The sequence below is a fragment of the Hylaeus volcanicus genome, chromosome 7 (genome assembly GCF_026283585.1).
Source record: "Hylaeus volcanicus isolate JK05 chromosome 7, UHH_iyHylVolc1.0_haploid, whole genome shotgun sequence".
NCBI lineage: Eukaryota > Metazoa > Arthropoda > Insecta > Hymenoptera > Colletidae > Hylaeus > Hylaeus volcanicus.
Window position 1 is genome coordinate 5,607,948 of NC_071982.1, and position 23,527 is coordinate 5,631,474.

General features: G+C 45.0%; 1 protein-coding gene and 1 long non-coding RNA gene across 4 annotated transcripts in view; one reads left to right on the forward strand and one right to left on the reverse strand.

Moving 5' to 3' along the window:
• Positions 1-23,527, reverse strand: part of LOC128879185 (uncharacterized) — a 190,937-nt gene that overhangs the window by 55,483 nt on the left and 111,927 nt on the right. The window lies entirely within an intron of this gene.
• Positions 1-23,527, forward strand: part of LOC128879183 (uncharacterized) — a 53,292-nt gene that overhangs the window by 1,686 nt on the left and 28,079 nt on the right. The window lies entirely within an intron of this gene.

A 23,527-nucleotide genomic window follows, 5' to 3' on the forward strand; every position in this document is an offset into this window, starting at 1 on the left:
TGAATATTCCTGTAACTCGGTGTGGCACTCAATCAACAGAATCATCCTTCCAAGTGGAGAGAACCATATTTGATATCTTGACATCTGAACTTTTTCCATTAAATACAGCATGCGATATCGAATTTCTGATATATGTGGGCAACAAGTTGTAGTGCCGCGTCACTGAATAACACAATGGACCTCGAAAGTTCGGAGATTGGAGGCGAGGGACAGCTAGGTTATGAATGTCCGGTACAGTGGACTCATGAAATTTTGAGGATTGGTAGCGAGGGACAGCTAGGTTATGAATGTTCATATAGCGGACGTTTGTGCCCAGAGGGTTAATTTGGTTAGATTCGCGCGCGTTGGTTGGTTCGAGGGTTTCGAAATGTTCCAGCCTATCGCTGACAGGATTATCCGTTTCGATGGGATGCCCGGGTTCGTTAGATTTGACGCTGCGTGAAGATGCACTTTTTAGAAGCACCGCCGCGGGGATGCTGGAGGCCAGCAAAAGTCATTAGAGAACATGCTCGAGAGGGAAAGGTCATTGGGGCAGACCGGCCTTGGGGACACGGTTTTTCCATTTCGACCCTTGTCCCTCTACAGGGTGTTCTGAACGATATGATTGCGAATTCCCGTGCGTCAAAACGAGGAATGTGCTTATGAATGGCTACGGGGAATCCCTACTGACTAGGCAGCGCTTAAATTGCGAGAGATGTTGGAAGATGCTTTTAATACAAATTTCAGAACGAAGACAATAAAAATACGAATCGTCAAATTCAAAAAACATACAGTCGACACGACGGTTTAAAACCTGATAGAAATGGAATACATCGATCTTTCCCAATTCTTTTTCCTTAAACTCGCCCGCACACAAAACATGTTTAACAATTAAAATTAAATATATAGAGAGAACGGTTGGAGAACTAGCGAGTTAAAAGTATCCACCAGCAACAATCGCGTGGGGAGTAATCGATGTTTTTAACGATTTAATGACGCGCCAGGAGAACCACGATCCCCGTTCTCGTTCGTCGATGAATATGAATGCAAACACAACCGATTCGCGTTGTTCTCTGCGGGTTGGGACGGTAGGGGGCAGGGTAATTGAAATCGCATGTAATGAATATTTCAACGAGGCAAATTTTTAATAAAATTTTACCCGATTTCACCGACAATCCTGATTTATTCTCCGCGCGGCGGAACGTGGTCTGGAGCGACACCGAATAAACCAATTTAAACTTCCGACCGGACAATGTTTATTTCACGAGCGAAAAAATAAGTCCCAAGAGACAACGGGATTCGAAATCGTTGCCTCCGAAGGCGGGCAGTGAAGTCGCACCGCTTCGAGCGACTGGGAAGGTGTGTAAATTGATTGAAACGGACAGAGCCACGGGCCTTTGCTCGGTTCAAGACCCTGCGAATTTTCTCTTTAAACAGGGAGAACGTGAAACTTCTTTAAAAAAAAACCAAGTTTCACGCTGAATAATATTCAGTTTCATCACGTTAGCAGTTAATATTTAATATTCGAAACTCGGTAGTAGAGTATTAGCATTTCATATTTAACATCCAATATTTAATATTATAATATTAGTAATGAATATTTAACGTTATAGTGTAAACATCTGAGGTTCAAGGGGTGGTTTCTCACCCATGGTCGAGGCATAGTTATCGACATGGAACTAAAAATCAACGTTTCGCAAAGGCGAACAACTGCGTTGCGACGTCAGTGAGGAACGAAGCGCTACGAATAGAATTTACGAAACGCGTCACCAGAGAACGCCTGGGGCCGCATCAAATTGTACTCGAATGGACGAACGAAATCAATTTACGGCAGAGAATTTAATATCTCACTCGCGGGAGTGAGGCCAAGCGAGGAGGGGGGAGGGGGTAGTGGGAGAACGTTGCAGTTGACGAGTAAATTTCAAAACCCATTATTGAAATAATTACCGGCTTAATTGCGAAAGAAAATCGCGCTGTAAAAGTATAGGCGTCGTTTCAAGCGCAAACAAACGCAGACCCCGTTGCGCTCAGACGAAGGGAAGTGTCCAATTAAAATGGCGTCAAGTAAAGTTACACGTCGCGACGTCAAAGTTCACCTTGCTATCCCGCATCGTACGAAAGTGTGCAATCTCCGCGACTCGGGGAAAAATCCTGACCGCCTTGGATTCCTCTTTTTGGAGAAAGGTGAATCCCTTAGCTGGCGTTTCAGCTCCTCCTAGACCAGGAAACGAAACGTTGCAAGATCCCGAGCCGTAAAGGTTCGGGGAGCTCGATATTTTCCGCTAGGTCTCGTTGTCCTGACGCTGAAGAGTGACTCAGCATCGCTTACGTTTCGAACCGTTGAAAGTTTAAACAATTAATCGTCTCGTTAGATCGGTGGTTGTGGGCGTGGCTGATCCATTAGTCGACTTTACTCGCCAGCTGGTCCGATAAATATATCGATTGATTCATCGATCCGGGAGTAAATTCCCCACGGGACTCGAAGTACTCGCAGTTGCGAAATCTGAAATGTTGCACACTATCTCGAAGTATGTCACCGAACTTTTGCTGCCATCTATGCGACACTATTCCTTAACCAAAACTCCCACGATATTCCCTGGGGGCTTCGAGTAGACTAGTGTCTTCCACCTAATGGCGGTTCTACTAACTTTCTATTAGCAGTTCGGGTTCTCTTCACCGATAGCTTCGAGGGCATCTGCTGGGAGTACCTACACAAGGATCCAGGTCTCATTTGTCTCGCCGAACCTCTGTTACCCTAACAACGAACTGTCGTTAAAAATCTGAGGGCCAATCTTCGCGTGGTGATTGCTTACAGATACGGCATCTATCTCTCTGACGTTCATCCTTCCAGCTCTCCGGTACACTCCGCGAGTGAAATAGCTAATATATTAGAAGCAGTTCCAGCTGCTGCTTTCAATGCTGGGAGGCTACGTAGCGCCCTAGGGCGATTAACCGACTCACAGAGGCAAAGAATTCCTTATCCCGGTACCTACCTGGCATCCGGGATATACGGTGAACGGAAACGATCGAGGAATCGATGGTACCTTGGCCGAGGGGCTGGAATAAATCAGGACGCATCTGCTCGTAAACAGTTCTGGCGAAGGAGAGGTGGAGGCCCCGCGAATCGTTTTCATCGGCGGCGCGTTTGAGCGGAACGGAGAGGGCGGGCAAAGCGCCGGAGAGGGAATAGAGTGACGAGGGAAAAAGTTCGCCGAGAAACGTGGAAGAAGCTGCGCGAATGCGAGCCGAACGCTGACGTGCACACGAAGGCGGACGGAGATTATGCAAACGGCGACCAATTCGATTGAAGTGCACCGCAAACAACCGCAGTTTTAACCCATTCGGCTAAATGTGCTCGTGACACGCCTCGACCGCCGCCCATTAGAATATCCAGCGCGCGAACGCTGCCGCGCCAAAATATACGGGCCGCGCGGGCACTCTTCGGTCGCTGGCCTCTCGTTAATTCTCCATCGGTGGAAATCGTCTCGCTATTCGCGTAATGCGACTCCCGTGGATGACGAACGCAAACAAGGAACGGTTCGGTGAGGTTTCATCACGATTCTTGGCAGGAAACCAATTGACCACTCAAGGCCACTGAAAAGTACCCGTACCCGTTTGTGGCTCCCCCACTATACTCTTTTGTCTGCTCCCACTTCTCTGTTCCTCGTTTTTTCGAATTCCTTCACCGACAAACGCAATCTTGGAATAGCGACGCTTTGATCACCGATTTCGATCGATTTCTAAAGAATTCTTGGCATGCCGCGAAGAAGTCCTGAATATGAGCATGATTTTGCCTTTCGTAGATGGCATTTTCTGACGAGATGCTTCGTGCCTCTTGAAAAAGTGGGAAAGCTGTCATACTATACAAATAGCAGTCATGCCTGACACGATCCAGTGGAGGAATCCGGCGACCAATTCACAAGTTTATCCCTGGATATGGCACATCTCCATAGAAACGTGCAATCGTGTCGTCACTTATCTTTTATCCGTCTGACACTTCCAAGGCTAGATTAACTACACGTATCTATCACGGGGACTCAGAAAATAAGCCCTTCGCTGGATATCATCGCGAAAAGCAACAGACGTATTTGAGGTACTAAAGTTAAGCAGGCTACCCCGAGCACAAAAGTCTTAACAAGCTATCATTGTTTCAAACTTTTGCATGATTCCAGTTCGAAGTAGATTTCCAATCTCAAACAATCTTCCCTACAATTCCACTTCCTAACGGAGCGATTATTTTCTCAACTCCGCTTCGATGAGTTTCTCAAGTCTCCCGATGAAACGGAAGACATTTTCCAAAACCCAATCTCGCTAGCTCGAGTTCGCTAATGTATCCGCGCGAGGGCGGGTCTTGAACAATCGACGATGGTAACGATTGGCAAACAATTTCTCACGGTGCTCAAGACTTGACCCAAGAGATTGATCCAGGATAATTCCATACTAGTAGCAGGCAGATCGAAGCCTCGATAACATGTATTAGGCACTTGGTCTGCTGGACCTTCTACTAAATGCTGTGTATACGCTGGATGTACGAGACGTGTGTATTTACTGGTCCTACTAGACGTTGTGGATCCGTTGGACCTACTAGGTGCTGTGTGTTCGCTGGATGTACCAAATGTGTGTGCCTACTGGGCCAATTAGATCCATATCGAGGGGAAGAGATTGCCCCTGAGTGGAGTTCATGCAAGAATTTATCGGAATTGAGACAAGAATTTTTCTGATTTGAAATTTGAAGGCCATTTCCATATCGGACACGCGACTGATATTATTACTATCGTGAAAACGCGTTGGATAAATGAGGAAATGGATTCCACTTGGATCGTGAACGTCAATCAGAAGCATCCTTTATACCTTTGTCCAGTGCTCTGAGTTCCCTCGCTTTGAGTAAGGAAAAACTACCGTGGATCTCTGGCGAGGGGGGTTGATCAGAGAAAACTGACCTACTAGATTTCGCGACAGAACACGATCAATCACTTTCGAGCGTTTTCCTGGCCACACGGTAAATGGACCTGCCCTTTCGTACGCTGGATGATAAAGCAAGAAAGCGCGGGATTAAAAGCGCGAATGGCTGGAATCATTGAAGGCAAAGTCCGCACCGGTGGAGCTCTCGCGAAATTGATCATTAAGCCGAGGACTCACCGTAGGCAGACCGACGATTCGGGTTTTAGTTTCGCGAAGTTGCAGGTCGCCTTTCAATCCCTTGAAAGAGGTTCTTCGTGGAACTCGGCTGTGCCCAGGGAAAATCGATCGACGGTTTCATTTTTCCTCCTATCGTGTTTCGAAACGTCCTGGAATTAACCTGCGTGGAGGCAAGGATGTCTGGAAGGGAACTATCGTCGTGTCGAAGCACATTTAAAATAACTTTTAGTTGGAAACTCGCATCGAGCAAATTCCTTTGTTCCTTCTTGGTTCTCGAGATGCCTAGTAGGTTCTTTGCCCTTTTGTTTCCGGCGAAAGGCTGTATTAAATATAAAGAAGAAAAGGTGGAGGAGCTGATCCGAACGGAGGAATAGAACAAGTTTGTTGTTCGGTATATTGCGTTTACTGGTGAAAAACTTTACTGAAGGTTAAACAACATTTCTTTGCCAGCTGAATGAACGGATTTATATCTCGGTCTAAAAGGTGGAGGTATTCAGTCGATAAAGAAAACTACCCTGGTGATAACGCAGAGCACACTGTCGGTAATATAGAACTCCCAGTTGGTAAGACGACTCACTGAGTTGATAATATGGGACACTGTAGACAAGCCTTATGATCAATTAAGGATTTTCGGCCAATTTAAAGCATTAAACAGGAAAATTAGTCCTGAAAGGAATTGCGAGTCGTACTGTGATGGATTTTTCCTTCCACCCATAATACCAAACTCGGTATATAGGTTAATCTCATATTAAAATTAAAAATATATAATTTGTCGCTTAATGGACTTTTAGCATTGTACGAATACCATTGTGCATTCATATTGAAATTACTCTAGAGCTCTCGCAATCAAAATGGCTGAAGCGGGAGAATAAACAAGTATAATAAAGACAGAAATATTTCGGCTTTATACCGCGCATAATTCTCCAGGCTTTTATTGCTTGCATAAAAGCACGGGTTATAAAAATTAATTCCCCATCTACGTTTAATCCCTTGACACACGGGAATTTTTTTTTTTTTTTTAATTTGTTCGGAATCCGATGATAATTCTCTTTCTAACTTCCGAATGGTTCTCGTTCGGCTCTTTTTAGACTAATTACTTTCGACGAGAGATTACTTTTCCGCTCTCGGGATGACATTTTTGCCAGTGTTCGCTTTGAAGCACTTCGTCGAACTGGCTCGTCGAATTATATCGGAGGATATCGAACGCGCGGAGGAACATCAGCGCAGGTGTACTGGGTGACTCCGTAGACTCGGATGAGAAAATACGTATCATTTCATTTATCAGGAGAAACGCAACTGCACAATGCATCCGCATCGTTACATTTAATAAAAAAAAAAGTCGTAATATAGGAAGCGCCATTGAATGCTTTGCTCCGTCAATTTCCTTCAGCCTCGTTTAGAAAATGATCGTGGCTCGACCTAGTTTCTAATATGACGCGATAAGTTGACAAAATTTGAAACGCTGAACCGATGTTTCTGCTCCTTATTAAATACCACGGTTTAAGCTTTCGTTCCTCAAAGTGGGGAGAGACTGCTTTCATTATCCTCCCGCATCCGGAAGCTTCTTCGGGAAAATAAAAATGTAAACAGAATTTAGAAACCGCGGCAATTTCTGCACGCTACGTAGAATAAGGGAATCCGTAGAGAATTCGAAAGCACATTATCGACAAAAACTATTCGATTCCAGTGCTCGCATTTTTTTTACAAGCTGCAGAAAACGAATATTGTTAGAGGGCTTTGTTGCGGGATTAAAACTGCACCAATGGAAATCCATACAGGATGACTACTATCGTCGTTTCTCGAGGGTTCGAGGACTGTTGCAACGTTTGAATTCGTGACGCTTCGAAACGCCGAGCGTCGGGCTTGCATTTTAATCGCTTCGACAAAAACCAGTCGCCTACATTGGAAGTTATTCCCCGGGGGTCGGGGAAAAAATTTTCGGCGAGGGATTACGCGGAGGGCATTAATTCGTGCCTGATACGAGCGACTTTTTTCGAATACGCTTGAACGTTTCGGTCATTGACCAGCGTAATGAGAGGATTTCTGATGAAGACAATTCGGCTTGGCCATTAACTAGGAGAAGTTCGATTCCTCTGCACCTGGATTACAATCGAAACGACTTTGCCGAGCGGGGAACGAATTTTCTGTGCGCGAACGCCACTCAACCGCCTTATTGGACACGTCGCTACGCAGATTTGTATATGCAAATGGTAGATTTCAACAAGGTTCTCCTTCGACGGATGTAAAAGCACGGATTAAAATACATTTGACAATTGATGCCACGAGTAACTGATAGATTTTGTAAAATACAATAGATACTGTACATTTTTTTAAGCGGGATTGTTATACAGGTCCCATCCGTTAAGTTATGGCACCATTTTTTTTAGGTATTTCCGGTCAAGTTGAATAGCATACATGACTCGTTGGTCTCGATCGATTTGCTTACATCGAGAGACTACATAGATTATTCGTACTTTTTGAAGTTTAGTAGCCGTCGACGTGGGAGAATTCTTCAGAGTTACGAGACAAAAGACGATCTTAGTGTTCACGAAGCATAGATGTGCCCTTTGCGTCGAAAACAAACCAGAGAGATGCATGCAGGCGTCCATTTGAAAACGACCTCGGAAGTAATCTATCTTTCGGCGCGGTTGTTTAAAGTTCATGTATCATTAACGTGGGAAAGAAAGCTACAGGCACTGCGGAGGATTTTCCTTGGTTTTCCACCGCGTTCCGTGTAATTAACGGCCAGTCCAGTGGGCACGTGTCGGTTTGCCCGGCCATACAAGGAACAATCAAATTAGAATTGCAATTTTTTAGCGCGCGCAAAGCATAACGCTTTGTAGTTCCGGCGTCCCCCGTTGTTTGCCGCTTTTATTCTCGCATTTCCTCCGTCGGTTTCTGAAGTTAATCCATTAACGTGCTTCTTTCTGTAATCGCGATGAAGTGTCGCGTTTATTTGTACAGGCGATTACGCCGCGCGGCAACTTTAAACGAGATTGAAGTCGCCCGGAAACTAGGGAAGACAAGAGGATGAAACTTTCGAGGCCACCGTACGAGCATGATGTATTACGTGGTACCGGGGGCTCCTAACTGATTTGTAAACCGTGTTATCAGTGGCGAGGCGCATTAACGCGATGTCTGCCTTGTCGATACAATTCCTGGCTTAAAATTACTTGGAGACGAGAGCGACAAGCACCTGAAAACCGCCGGAAAGTTGCGAATGCCATTTAGAGATGCTCGGAATCGACGAAACGGCGGCCACGAAGGACTTCAATCACAAGGACGGCCATTGAAAAATCCGTGTAAGCCGACGAGCGCTACTAACGCGAACAGCAGGGGCAAAAGGTAGCGTAGCCCCAGAAAATTAAATGAAAAATGATAGGTCCCCGCGGGAACCAGCAGAAAATATTTTCTTTTCAAAACATCCGACGAACGTAAAACACGAACATTCAGTGCTTTTCTTCTCATACGTATAATACTGTCCCAGGGTGAGAAGGGTGGGGGGGATTTTTACTACTTTTTGGAGTGCATAATTTACGAGGATCCGTCTCTTTTCCCCGCACTTCCTCGGAAGCGCGGAGTTTATTTTTATCTCTAGTAGCGAAGCTGCTCTACCGTTTATTTCATTTATTTTCGCGGATATTCTAGAGAAATGGGAACAAATGGGAAGACGAACGACAAGGTATCGTTTACTTAAAAATTTACCCGTATCGCGGACACAAAACACGCGACCGTCCCCGTCTACCTCGTCCGACTCCTCTTTGCATCCTAGCGTTCGCAAAAACCCCCGCGGGTGTCTTGACCGCAAATGTCTCCTCTTCTGTCGCACTTTCGTTAAAGGTTTTTCATTCGTCGTAAATCATTCTGCGCGGGCAACGTAAACGCGCAAACGTCGCTTTTGTTCCTTAAAAAGTGGGGAACACACGCGCGGTTGCATTCGAAGCTGGCCAAAGAATTACATCAGAATTTTATTTGAAAGACGAGCTTATTCATTCCCGGGTGCCGTGAATCAATTATAATTATTTTCACGCCGAGCAGCTCCGTATATAACATCAACGAGTTGTATGTAGAATCCACTCGAGATCTGAATTATTAGAAAGCACGCTGGAGGACGAATATAGTCATTTATTTTTAACGCTAGTTTGACTCCTTTGTTTAATTGTGTAGGTTCAGCGTATTTTATCGCAATTATCGCGACTTGACACGGTTTTTGGGGCGATGATCTTAAAAGAGGGCGTAGCAGTCGTTTCGAAAAATAAAAAGTATTGGAAAACCTATACTGATCTATACTTCTGTACTAATATCATAAAGAAGTAAACTTTGTTTGTTTGTACGAAGGGGTAATCTCTGACACAGGGATACTAACACACGCTAACTACATACTTATTGCATAAACACTACAGCATCCACGCAAATGGGAATAGTACTCCACGCGAGTGAAACTACGAAGCGCAGCTAGTCTCGATTAAAATTCGATAAGATGATTGACCATTCCTCATTCATTTCCTCAAAAGTGGATCCTCCATTAGTAATCAGATGCATTACTTATTTCCCGGGTAATACTCCGGTTCGTTTCCACCGACGTAATCCCCTTCATTGATACCTACGTACTTAATCCCACGCCTCAATAAATCACCCCAGGCAGGTTGTCCACGAAGAAAAAGGTAGAGCACCGGAACCAATCAAAAAGACTGCACGTAGCCGGTCGGGTAATCTTCGCGTCGTCAAACTCTAATCTGGCCAAAGAACTTTCTCCAAATAATCCGTGGGTATCCGGAGCGTTTCCGCGAGCGAGACGTGCCACCACGAAGAGCTTCCCTGTGCTTCCGTGTAAATGGCTAGGGGCTGGTTATTGGTGTTTGGCCGGCGTCTGGCGTGGTCAACGAAACCTCCAAGCTGAGTTCCTCTAATCTCTGTATAGTATCAGCGTGTTGCTGTAATAAATTCTCCGGCTGTTTCAAAAGCTTTAGGCGTCTTTCTCAAAAGTTTGGCTCAGTTAGGCCTATTTAGTCCGTTAGGCACAGGCCACATCAAGTGGAACTTTCTTCCCGATCCTCCGATCGAGCTGATTTCTTTTATCATAGATAGCCCTTGACCTGGCGATTACAATGGTGGCCATCTTGACCCTTAAATCGCCCCCTCCCCAGGGGTCAAAAACTTAAATTATTCAAAACATGGTTTTCTTGCACCGATCTCGGCGAGTGCGTCATTTCCAACTTTTTTTTATACATGGAGGAACATCATAGCACCAGGTCCGAAATCTACTGTCTGAGTAGGTTTGGGCTAGTTTTTGGTAGGAGCGGCAATACCGTTAATGGACATACGTCCGGTGACTGTTACACATCCTGCATCTTGTCTAAAGTTAGCCACTTTGAGCACTTCCCGCGAAGATAAGCAGTAGGTACGATGCTACAGTTTCGTAACGGCTATGCTTCGGGAAGAAGACGAAATAGGGTGCTTGAACGAACTTTTGTCATTGCGCCCGTGTCCTAAATCCACCACCGCGAGTCTCACATGCCCGGAACACATCCCGTGCTTAGGGACCTTAGTGTGCCTTTGATGCGTCTAGTCCGCAACCGTGGAAACCGCCTTAATTACGAGAGTCCCGTCTAAATCTGATTAGCGAGAAGCAATTTGCATTTCCGGTTACTTCGGCAAAGGCGGTGCGAGTCCGAATGATTGCCAGACGTAATAATACCGCGGTAACGAACGTATGCGCCCATGGAATACCAGCACTGTCGGAGGGAAACTCAGGATATGCGAGTAATCCGGAGGTACATAGAACCCAGCAGCCAGCCAGATTCAACAGCCGCTTGGAAAGGGACGAAGTCTACCCGGGGCGCATCATTTTCATACGTAAACATGTAGAAATAAAGAAGGACAGGGCGGGGTTGCACTGGCACGGGCAATAAGACGGATAGCTGCTGCTCGCGTACCCCAGGGCGGTTTCGTTAACCTTCCAAAACTCGTCGACTGTTTGAATTGCTCCGCGGATAATCCTCCGCCTTTGGAAAATTCTTTGGCAATTAATTCGAATGAATCGCGCCTTTGGATGCGGTTATTTCTTGAAACCCTAACCCTATGCCCTCATCGACTGTTGCGCAACAAAATCGCTCGTAGCTGAGCTGTGGCAAGAGTGGGGGAATGGTGTAGATTCTATTAGCGCTAACTTCTCAAGACGCTTTTTCTTTCTTTCTCTCCTTTTTCTATCCTTGTTCGATCAATTGGCAACGTGGCCTGCACCTACTCTGACCGCGATGTTGTCGCCGCGCGATTATGAATTAGGACATAGGGTAAACGCGTCCCGTCGTTGGGGTTGATTTTCACGAATTCGGTGTTTGTGTGTGCTTTGTCCCGGTTGCTCGAAGACTGGGGAGTTCGAAGGGATTGCTGATTCGTTCCGATTAATCACGTAGACTCTGCACGCTTTCATTGTGGACTTTTATACTTGACAGCATGGGTCAAGTACCGCGCTGGCCTATAAAGATGGAGGACTCAAACTAACCTCCGATTCGAAGTGTTCTTGTGACGTGGTAGACAACAGGTTCCTCTAGGCACTCGATAATTTAAAAAATGCGATGTTTCCCTAGGGCAGCTGGAGAAACAGCTTCTTAAGTTTCTTCTTCTCACGTATAGACAGCGTTACATTGGATGAGAGTGTTGCGAACATATTGTCGCGAAGAGAAAATGAAGCATTCAAAGCGTGACCTTTCGTTTCTTGAACCATTGTTCCACCAATGTAGCTCTCCAAAGCTGTCGATAGACCTAGGTCGACAGACCCGGCCTCCTAATCCTTGCAATCAAAATGAAGTGCTATCCGCTTTACGAATAAACTTCGCGCACTTTTAAGAGTCGCGCTGCTGCGCCATTGTGATGGCAAGTCGTTGCGAGTTCGTCGAAGGCTGCGCGATTAAGATGCATCCGCCGCGACGAAACGATCCAGCAATTTCATTTGGCAGTAATCTCGAAATGTTATTTCTCCCACTCCTCGCAAAACGTCTTCGCAAAACGTTCGAAGATCAAAGCCGTGTATTTCGTTCGCTTAGAGGAAAGAGTAGGGGGAGTCGTGTCTAGCAGGATAAATGGAACTTTTATGATAATTATTTGAGTGGACTGGCATCTCGCGTAGAGTAGGACCGAGCTCCAGACTCTGCGCGAGTCCAAACAGAGATTTGTCGATGTTTTCGGTTCACTAAGGTCTTACTAAAATTTGTATTGCAAATTGGTAAAAGAAGAGTACCATTCGAATTCTTCCTCGATATAAGAACGCTAGCAGACCGGACTAGTAGCGTTATACAGAGGAAGCACTTTACAGTCATCTACTCCTAAGACCTTTACTATAGCAAGTTTTGTTGCGTAGGATTAAACAAATTATACCAGAACCCTCCCTTCGAATTATCAGCTCAAAATCCCTTTCGGACACAGCGCCTTCCAATTCCCTATTCCACTCCACCTCCAGGATCCAATTCGTCGCCCATTAGTAAGTCGATTATCCCCTATCGCTGACTAACTTGATCACCCATAACGATGAAATTAATTAACGGATTACCATTATTAGAGTATCCAGTGAAAATTAAGTATTGTCCAGAACGAGTCCCTTCGATTTCCTTTAAACAATATCCAACTCCCCTAACACAAGGGCGCCCACTCATCGACACATATTTCATATGATTTATTAAAATATGAATATACATATATGAAGAATGGCATAAGAATCAAGTGGTTTACGTTATCGACTATCTTACTAATTGGAAATGACTTAACCTGTCATCTTGATCAGTCACAAAGAATGGATGTTTTTCTTCAATCAATTTTTTAGTATCGTGCCTCTCAGACTGAAGAACAAGAAGTCAAAGAAGAACACGAATCGTAGAATACGGGATTGGTTCTATAGAAAAAAACGATCGACTATTGACCTGAAGATTGTGGGTTCGGATATCCGTGATTTACTTTTCGTAGAGACTTTACTTTGGTTGCTAACGTTTAATACACTTCCACCAGGGATTCTGTGTTTGCTAGTTAGAAGCAACAACGTCTTGTAGGCTGGGCTCCAAAATGGCGAGCCAATGGTGGACATAACGTATAACGATGCGCAGACATGGGCAGTCGTCAGCAGCGTCGCCATTCTCCTCAAGTGGCCTGCAGATGTTTATGCAAGGGAAACACGCGAGGACATGGAAACTAACGACTTCCATTGGAACACCCACTGACATATAGCGGAGATCGTTTCTAGAGCATCGATCTTCCCGCGATGGGACAACGAGGAGTATTCGACAACTGAGATAATTGTATTAGCGAAATGTTTCATTTTCATTGCTTTTGCATCGCCCTATATAAATTTATCCAGTTATTTGCTTCACAATATCTCTCGTACCGTCATTCTTCATTTATTATTTACTGACACCAGTCTCGTTCTCGTTGAGGCAGGATTAGATCGGAGACTTGCCATAATTGTAGAGCACTTAAATCTGACTTCAATGGGTTTAAGACGCTCCGAGGAACGCAAAGTGGAGGGCGTTCGAAACAGTTTACGATCAAAGACGAGTTACAGCCAGTGATGGGTATGCGACTCTTCCTCTCTCACGAGTTTTCAAACAATTTAAACAGTCTTCCTGTATTATTCGAGTCTTACATTTTCGAGTCAATTTAATACGCAGAATCGTTTTATCTTCGTTTACACCCTCGTTATGGGACATCTCGTAGCAGGTCGTCCACATTTAATGAAATTCTCATTAACACTTGTCAAATGTAGAAATGGAAAAATTTTTTATTTAGAGATTCCAATTTTTTGATGATTTCCAAGTTGAGGCATTGTTCGGGCGTGGTTCTAATCGTCTTGAATCCCTTGCTAGCCGCAGCTGCGTCGACCAATTCACGAGTCGACATCGGTACGCAATTAGACGTACGTACCGCGAGCCATACACGTGCGTGCACCAACGCGACAGTAATTTCGATATCGGTTTATGCGACGGTATTATGCGAGTCCCGTTGATAATTGTCAAGGGGTCAGGTACTCCGACATTGTGCGTAGTTATTGCTCTGTATTTTGAGCTCGTTACACACGGCTGAAAAAGAACAGCGAACAGGAGATCCATATTGTGCATGTGAATCGACTCGAATCGCGTGTCGTCGTGCACGGCGAACTGAAACGAATGCTGCCGACCGTCCTCGAAAAATCATTCGTTGAAAATTCATGAAACGAAGTAAATACCGCAAATATCGACCTATTTACATTTTAATAACGAGGCCGAAAGGCCCTGGCTAAGTGATCTTACAAGAAATACGACAGAAAAACATAGAACACATTAAAATTATGCATTAAAAATATAAACCGAGAAACAAAAATCAAGAATAGTAAGCAATCAAGAGCAGAACCGCTCGATGCTGCATTATTCAAGTGACTATATACAGGGTGTCCCAAAAGTGTTGGAGGTCCTTGAAAGGGATGGTTCGGGAGGTGATTGGAAACAACTTTTTCCTTAGCGAAAACGTTGTCCGAGGCCTCGTTAAGGAGATATCAACAGAAAACCCCGACCAATCAGAGCCCGGCTGCCTAGCGCGTAGACTACGCTACTGCGGGCGCTCCATCGGCATACTCGCGCTCTGATTGGTCGGGGTTTTCTATTGATATCTCCTTAACGAAGCCTCAGACAACATTTTCGCTAAGGAAAAAGTTGTTTCAAATCACCCTCCGAACCAACCCTTTCAAGGGCCTTCAACATTTTGGGACACTCTGTATACGTGCACTTGGTTTGCGTGCATTTGTAATTGCTGTCATGGACGAAAGGTTGTTTTCTAACGACCCTGCTGAACTGCTTTCCGTCGGACGTCACGATCGCAAATGACTGTTTACTTTTCCCAGGTTGTTTCCCTCGGTAATACCTTGAACCAGGGCGCTGCAGTCGACAACGAGATTTATGTCTATCCCGTGTGACGCATGGCTCTCTCTCTCTTTTTTTTTGCTTTCATTTCGAGTGATTCACTGTCGAAGTTGGATCAGCGCGCAGCAAATCTAACGGCTTATCGCAGCGTGTGATTTTTATATCGTCATTCGTCTCGCACTTTTTCTCTCGATTTCGAGATTAAATCCGCGTCCACTGAAATCCACGACCGCGATCGAAGTCCCTAGCGAGAGAAATTCGAGACAATGATTAATGAGCGCGTAAGCACGGGGCTTCGAGGAGCGAAGCGTTCGCGTTTATCTCTTTTCCGATAGTCTGATCCCGTCATAAGCGAACTTAGCTTCCTTACGACGACGCGCGCACGATTCCAAACGGAAGTTCCCGTTACACCGGTGAGCTCTGAAAAATTGGCCTGGAGATATTAATCGCACTCTAGAACGGAATTTGACTCTTTTTATCCGTTTAATTATGGCTTTACTTATAGTGGAGTTATACCGTATTATGTTCAATTATTATGCGATTATTTTTACCGCTCCGAATGGAATCCCGCCAGAAAAAAATACGAATTTTCAAGTTCCATCGCGCGAACGTCGACTTTGTGGTAATAAATTGTTCGTAATAAATTGCATTACCTCGCACATATTGTGTCGACATAAAGCACAGCGAAATTCGCGCGCTATTACTTTAAATCTTTCACGTCGCTTCATTAATTTCAAATAGATTGCCTGACCCCCCGCCTCGCAAAAATTGAGCAGAAAGCGAAAAAAAAAGAATTAACCGCCTTTGAAGTGAAATAATGTAGAAAGTTCCCCTCGTAACTTTTAAATTTCTTCCCGAGACCGTAGCGGCCACGTTAAAACTGCTAATTAATATCGTCGATTTTCGTTCGTGAAAGTGCTGTTACTCGCCTGTGACCTCTACTAGCTTCCAGCTCTGATCGACGTGATTCTTTCAAAATTGAGTTCCACTCAAATTACATTTGTCACTCATTTGTTCGAAATGCGAGAGCCATTATTTGTTCTTTACACTCGTTTAATTCTTGCACTTTGCTTATCTGCTTCTCGTCATTGTTCTCTGATATCCTTATTAGGAATGCCAGTATTATACCTCGGGTACCTCGGGATTGCTAAACCCGTACTGTAGCTACAACCAAGTACAGCTACAGCCCCTGAGGGCGCCTTTCATGTTAAATAAGTAAAAAGAAGTGTGTCGATTGAGTAGCCACCAGTGATACACGTAAGTTGTATTTCGCGTTAGGCTCGATAGAGGGCGTCGCGTAACAAATATGGCCACCAAAGGGCTAGAAGTTTAATTTGTTGTCGACTGAATGATTCAGATCTAACGAGGTCGTGTTTAGACTTATTTTCAACAGGAAAACCTTGTCAATTTATTTATAACCAGTTGTGCCCCGCGGTTTCACCCGCGTAGAATATTATTCTTATGCATCTATAGTATATTTGGGCAGCGTCAATTTTATTTATATAGAATTTATATAGAATATTATATTTTATTTATATATAAAGATAGATAATCTTTTAACGGTATGAATCAAAACATACGAATACGACTTTCACTGTCGCTTTAGTATTTCCGTCGATCTGTTCCCTAGATAAGACTCTTGGCCTTAAGTCAAGATAAATAGGCCGATTCTCGGAATCCATTTACCGACGGATTACCCGTAAATGCCACAGCACGACTCTTAAAAGTGCGCGAAGTTTATTCGTAAAGCGGATAGCACTTCATTTTGATTGCAAAGATTAGGAGGCCGGGTCTGTCGGCGTAGGTCTATCAAAAGCTTTGTTTTCCCTTTTCGAGCGAAGAAAGCAGTAATTCGTACCTGTTCGCGCGCCCAGGGCGATCCGATATAAAATTTCCGTGGAATCGCGATTTCCGTGTACCGCGCGGGCCAACAGAAGTACGCTCAGGCGTAAAAACGAATAAATTACAACCTTCCGCGAGTTTTCGCCGCCGGTTTTACGGCGCTAACGGCGAGATAGGGTAGGGAAATACCGTTTATTTACTAAAAATAAACGAACTTTCCAAACAGATAATGAAGTTGTCCGGTCAACTTCGACCGTATATCCAAAGCAAGTACTGGCTTTCCGTTTGAGGGATTAGTTCGCGCGGCGGTATTCAACCCGTCTTTAATCCGGATAAACATTTGCAACTTTAAATTTAATCCTGCCGGCGGGGAGAGTTTTGGTTTGCGACGCGGAAGAACGTTCATCGTTTTACGGGGTAGTTCCCAGCGTTCGCCCTCAAGAGAGTTGCCATGGGCGAGCCCTCGAACGCCGGCCCTTCCAGTTCATAATTGAAGAAGCAAGACCCAACGCAAATACAAGCTCCCCTGTCGCGCACACGCATTCGTTTCCGGTCTAATTACAGCGTGGGCGATCCTTCTTCGCGATTAACCGGCAAGAATTACCGAAGGAGTCCCTCCCAGAGCGAAATTAATTTCGCGGGCATAAGGCCGGGGAATGAATCTTCGGATTTATTCATAACGCCGGCGCGAGGAAGCCCGATGTCTCTAAATTAGGCTCTTCGCGTGCGATTTGCAGCGCGACTACGCTGAAATATTTCGATTGAACTCGAGGTAGACTTAATTTCCTGGATTCTTAGATGAGATGTTGTAATTTAAGACGTTGAAAAGAGGGGAGCAGATGCGCTTAGGTACTTCTGTACAAGAGACTTTTATCATTCGAGTTACCCGCAGAGCATCCTGCCTTACCGATCGACCGTTCTACATTATAGACTTACTTCACGAAGCATCCCGACAAGTGAAGTAAAAAGAAATGTACAAAATTGAGTTACGATAAATGGAGCCGTCATTCCATTTTCCCATCAATTATTCCGGAGGTTTCAGACATTTCGTCGAGAGAGAAATTGCACCGAAGCCAGCGATGCTTCACGGAACATCGCAAAAATAATTTGCGATCTGTCACGCGACGCGACAGTACCACGTGCTGATGCATCACGCGACCCGCGAAGAAGTTTATAACGGAAGTTGCCATCGATTCATCAAAATCACCCGTGGCCAATCGACGCGCCGAAAAAAAAAAAGAGAACAGAAGTCAGCCAGCCCATCGTACTCCGCGTATCGTCGAAAAACCGCGTTGCACAGCGCTGTGACGTAAGTTATCGCGGAAAAAGTTGAAATTGCATTCCGACCAATGCCCGACGAATAATTGCAAAAATTCCAATTGTGTCTCGATTAACCGACAGTCGCGTAACATTTTCAGTTGGCTTTGACGCGTCGAGATCGACGGGCGCTGGAACAATAAATTCCCGAATTTATGTGACGAGGTCTTCGAGCGTCATTGTTAATAGAGACGTATGCAATTACGTCGATTGCGCGACATAAAAACCAAAGCGTGCTGAATGGTAGTTATGGCGATAATGAACAATCACTAACGCTTGGAAAAATTTGTACAAGTAATCGAAGCATGCAGAAAGCACGGGAATACGGTGTGAAATTGATGAGGAGGAGGTACTCGGTTGGTAAGGTCGAGTATTTGATCGGTAAGACATGGTAACGTAGACTGCTTGGTAGGTAAGGCAGACCCCTGTCCAGGTAATGCAGATCCCTCTGCGGGTAATGCAGAATACTTTGTCGATAAAAACATGTATCCACAGAAGTCCACAAAAATGTATTCTGGAAGTTGAAAATGTCGAACTCGTAATTTGGCGGGAATAATTAGAATCCAAAAGGATTTACGTCGGTATCCTGAAGACTGTATTTGAAGGAATACTAAATGACGAGGTTTATTCACGAGGCTGGCCCTCTAATTTCGATTAAACGCTCGTCGCGGATCTTCGATTCGCTCGACGCCAATTCATCGAAGTTGTTGTGTTCGCCAATCGGCTTGAAATGCCCGGCGATTGTTCAATAATCGCTCTACCTAGAAATTCGGCCTGTACGTGATCGAGTTGAACCAGTGCGCTCCGATTATCATCGATTGCCGCTTCTAATTTATAATTTAACAGGGCTAACGCTTTGTACATTCACTGGTAAACGGTCGTACCATTAGCTCGATTGGTACCCAGCGTGTGATGAAAAAGTTTCGTTTCGATTTACGAGGAATAATGGAAGGGTATGAAAAAAGAATCCCGATGCTTTCCATAAAAATATCACAATGCGCGCGAAAACAAGCTGCTTCGATCCGATTACGTTCGGCTGGAAGCTCCTATAGCTTGAACCGCGAGTAAATCACTGGCAGATCACCACAAGCGTAATAAAACTCTATAACTGGTGTAGTCGCCGGTATTATCGATATCGAAGCGGAAGGAGATATTCCCTCGACCGTCGATAGAGGGGTGCCGAAGTCATAGAAACACGACGGAACAGGAAAAAAAAGTGCGGAAGAAAAGATCCCTTCATCGACGGTGGCTCGCAATAATGCCTCTCGCGGGCCACGGAGTAATTGACAATAGAAGAGATAATGGCACCCCGTGTCGTTGTTGGATGGGATCCTCGCTCGATCTACCGCCGCGCCTGATCGTCATTGTCCCATGGATCTGTACCGGACTCGCGAGAGCTGGATAAGAGGGGCTCGAATTTATTATTCGGTCGCGTGCTCCACGTCTGGCGCAGAAACAATGGGAAAACAAGAGAAGCACGTCGGTGTCCGCGCGTGTTCGAGGACCACTTTCGCCTGTCGATCTCGCGAGTCCTTCGTCCAAGCTGGAACTTACCGTTAGGCCAGGCCCAGATATATGCAACGCGCACGATTCGAACCACTCGAAACGCTTAACCCCATACACTGGGTAATTTCTCGATCATAAGCGCCTACGTACGCTAGCTAAAAACGAAGGTTTAATGCATTATGACATGTATGTATTACAAGAGGATAATTTGTAGCGAAGTTGTTTTCAAGGTTCATATCGCAGCTCTCGAGGTAAGTCCTCGACACGTTCAAGACCGGCATCTTCATTTCTTAGAATTTAGGCATCGCAACGCCGGGTCGTCTGCCTCTTGTAACACATTCAAGCCTACTCTAAACAATCCTGGGACACCTGATGGTTACGCGATCTCGTGCAACCCAGCCAACGCTAAGCGACCGCCGGCGAGGACGCACGGCTTAGGTCATAATTCATTCAACTTACGTCCCAGTCATACAACTTCAGAAAGCGAAATAGCTTCGAGCCATCTGCCTTCAAAACATCCTCAAAGTTCTTATGGAGTTTCGACCTAGATTCGCAAGGGGACTCATCAGCGAAGTTTTTCCGACAAATACCGAAGCAAACGCGTTAGTTAGAAAATGCTCGGAACTCAAACGCGAGAAAGATCCGCCATCTAGTGATTGAAAGCGGAAGTCTTTGTCGTAGAAAAGCTGATCTTTCGAATTCGCAACGTATTATGGCGGTAGTACGCCTCTAAATTAGGCCTCGAGAGCGAGTAACGCGATTCGCGCTAGACAATCGATCGCGGACAGCGGCCCATCGGGGCGCGTATCGCGGTATGAATCTGGAATATCGTCCCCCGTCGTGTGGGCACAGGAGCGTGCGAATTCTGCATGCACGAGGGCGCGCGCGATCGTTTGACGATGCAGCGTGTCAGCCTCGATGGCCTTTGAGATCGTGCGACGCATGGTAGTCCCGCGATCGGGAGAAACGACGGAACGCTAGAATTTTCACGCTCCTGTTTCTTCCATGGATTTCTCTGTTTACTTTTTCTTTCGCGGAGACGCGATGATCGACAGTACGAGAGTAATGAGATTGATGAGGCTCGGGTGACGCGTCCCCGACGGTCCCGTAATTGAAGTTGGAAGTCTATGCCGGCGTGAGTGCTTTTTTTTTCATTTTAACCACGGAGTTTGCGTCCGCCTCAAGCTCGTACGTGTCAACTTAAAAAAAGTGAGACACGGTGTAAGTAGAAGTCGATAAACTCGTGACGGTAGCCCGAATATGATTTTCTGTATAATTCCTCGGGGAAAATGTACATTTTCTCGTAATAGAAAACGGGATATTAACATCGAGAAAGCTTTGAATATCCAGAGGGCACGTAATAATTTATCCAGACAGCAGTTGAATGTTACGAACATGATTACGAACTGATTACGAAGGTGGCGCCACCGGCGCGCAACTTTTCAATGGGAACACGGTATCGCGAATACATCGCGACTTCTGTATCGGGAATACGAGCGCGAACTGCATGAAAGTAATTCGATGTTACGTCATGTTGGAGGCGTAATGGCCACAACATGCCGCTACGTACACTCGCCTCCATTCATTACGCGTATTTGCAGACCGTGGCTCGGCGCTAAAGGGCTATGAAAATAAATGAATATCAATGCCCATTTAAGAGCATGAAACCGCGTACCGGAGGCTTTCGGTGTACACGGGGGAACATCGGTGATTCCAAGTTCTAGTTCGTTCGACCTGGATTATTGGTCCGGGCGGATGAAAACGGATGTTACACGCGGAATGGACGGACATAACACGAAAGTTCCACGCCGACATCCCCTGAAAGGATAGATTTCAATTTGAAACTCAGGTGCAGCGAGCTCAGTTCGCAAGAAAGACACCACTGGAGACCGTATGTACAGGGTGTACCCGTAACACGTGGGAGCCACTTCAGCGGTGGACTGTGGACACATGCAGAATGAAGCACGTTACGTTCTATTTGATCTGGTTCCCGAGTCGTACTGCGGTATGCAATTGCTCGACTTTATGGCGAGTGCTCTTCAAATATCTATCCGCATAGACTTTCATAGAGTTTCCGATTGTTTAAAAAATGTCAAGACGCTTTCAGAATCAACTGGCGGCCATTCCAAAAGGGAATAATGTAACGTTATCCGTTTGAAACGAAAATGTACAGATAATGTACATTTGGACTTTATGCTTTTTACTTCGTTTCCAGTATACCACCCTGTATGGTTTATCACTGGCCAGCATTGTTTACTTTTTTCCTCCTGGTGGCGCTGTATTAAACAGCGAACGCTACATAAAGTCGAAAGCCATGTCGTAAAATAATCTCCAGGGGGAATTAAATCCCAAAGTTATCGAGTCCCACGGTCATAAAAGGACATTGTTCATTTTGAACATCGTAAAATGTTATTAATCGTAACTGAAACCCAGTTTCAGTCTTTACGAACGGGAAATCATGCGATAACAATCGACGTTCTGTTAAATATTGAATTCAATATTTTTCCCATTCGTCTGCGGAATGGAAACGTAGAGTAGCCAAACTTTTCAACGATATTGTTTTTGGTAAGTCCATTTTAGGGGAACGGAAAAAAGAATGAAATAAAGGAAATATATTCCAAATGGATATCGTCAACGTGTGTGCAGGCCATGTATCTCTTGGCAAAAATATTGACGTATTGATAGAGGAAATGGAGCTTATTAAATCAAAGCTCTCAACGTGCTCACTGATTTCGAATCGTGTATAATATTTACTTAGAGGTAAGTTGAAGTACTCTGTCGGTAATGCAGTGCACTCTCTTGGGAGACTCGGTAATGTAGAGCTTTCAGCCGATGAGACTGATCGTTCTGCTGGCAATGTAGAACGCAATACACAATAATCTTAAGAGGATATTAAGCCTCACTGCCATAGAACGTTATCAATTGTAGCTGGAAGCTAATTGAAAGCTTTTAACAGCAGGAACTCATGCAATAACAGTGAGCTGCTTGTAAATATGAAATTTTACGTTCAAGGGAACAAAGAAATAGCAAATTACAAATAGCTACTGTCTACTAACGTACAAACCATGTATCTCTGAGAAAAAATATTAACGTATCGATGGAGGTATATGAAGCTTATCAAATCAAAGCTCCCACCATGCTGTTGGCCGGTCCCGAATTGTCTACGATATTTACCTAGCGAGCGCGTACTTTTACCTCCGTTCGGAGTTAACCGATAGTTCCCCCTGCTGCAAACGCGATCCACGGTTACGTCCGTTGGTAAATTAACGATTAAATCATGCTGCCCCGGCGAGCGTCTGTATATTACACGCATACGTATATGACGAGGTACGCGGGCGCAATAACCGACGCTGGGTTTTACGTACGCTACGCAAGAGAATCGCACGATCTATAGGCACAACGGGGTTGTATTTCGCTCGCTGTTGTTTCGCACAATGCGCGTACAACACCGCCTCCCTGCGTTGCGTTCGACCTCGATCGACGGTACAAAAGTTTCGTAAAATTTTGATGCTTCGAGGCGAGTTTTTGCTCTCTAACTCGACGGTACACCACAGTTGCTTTATCCCTTGTTCTTTTTTTTTTTAATTGGCAAATGGATCGGCTAAGCGACTTGACACACCGACAGAAAGCCGTGTTACATTGCATTCGCGAGAAAAGTAGATGACAATGCTTTTCCTCGCGCATGATAAAATTTAACTGCCCTTTTTTTTCCAGTCGTAACGCGGTGTACAGGTACACAAGCGTATGAAAGTACACGCTTAAATAGAAGAACATCGTGCTCAAGAGGTTAATAAATGTTTTATAAGTAGAACCTCTACAGACAAAGAGCATTACTTCATAATATATTATTAAAGTTTTTATAC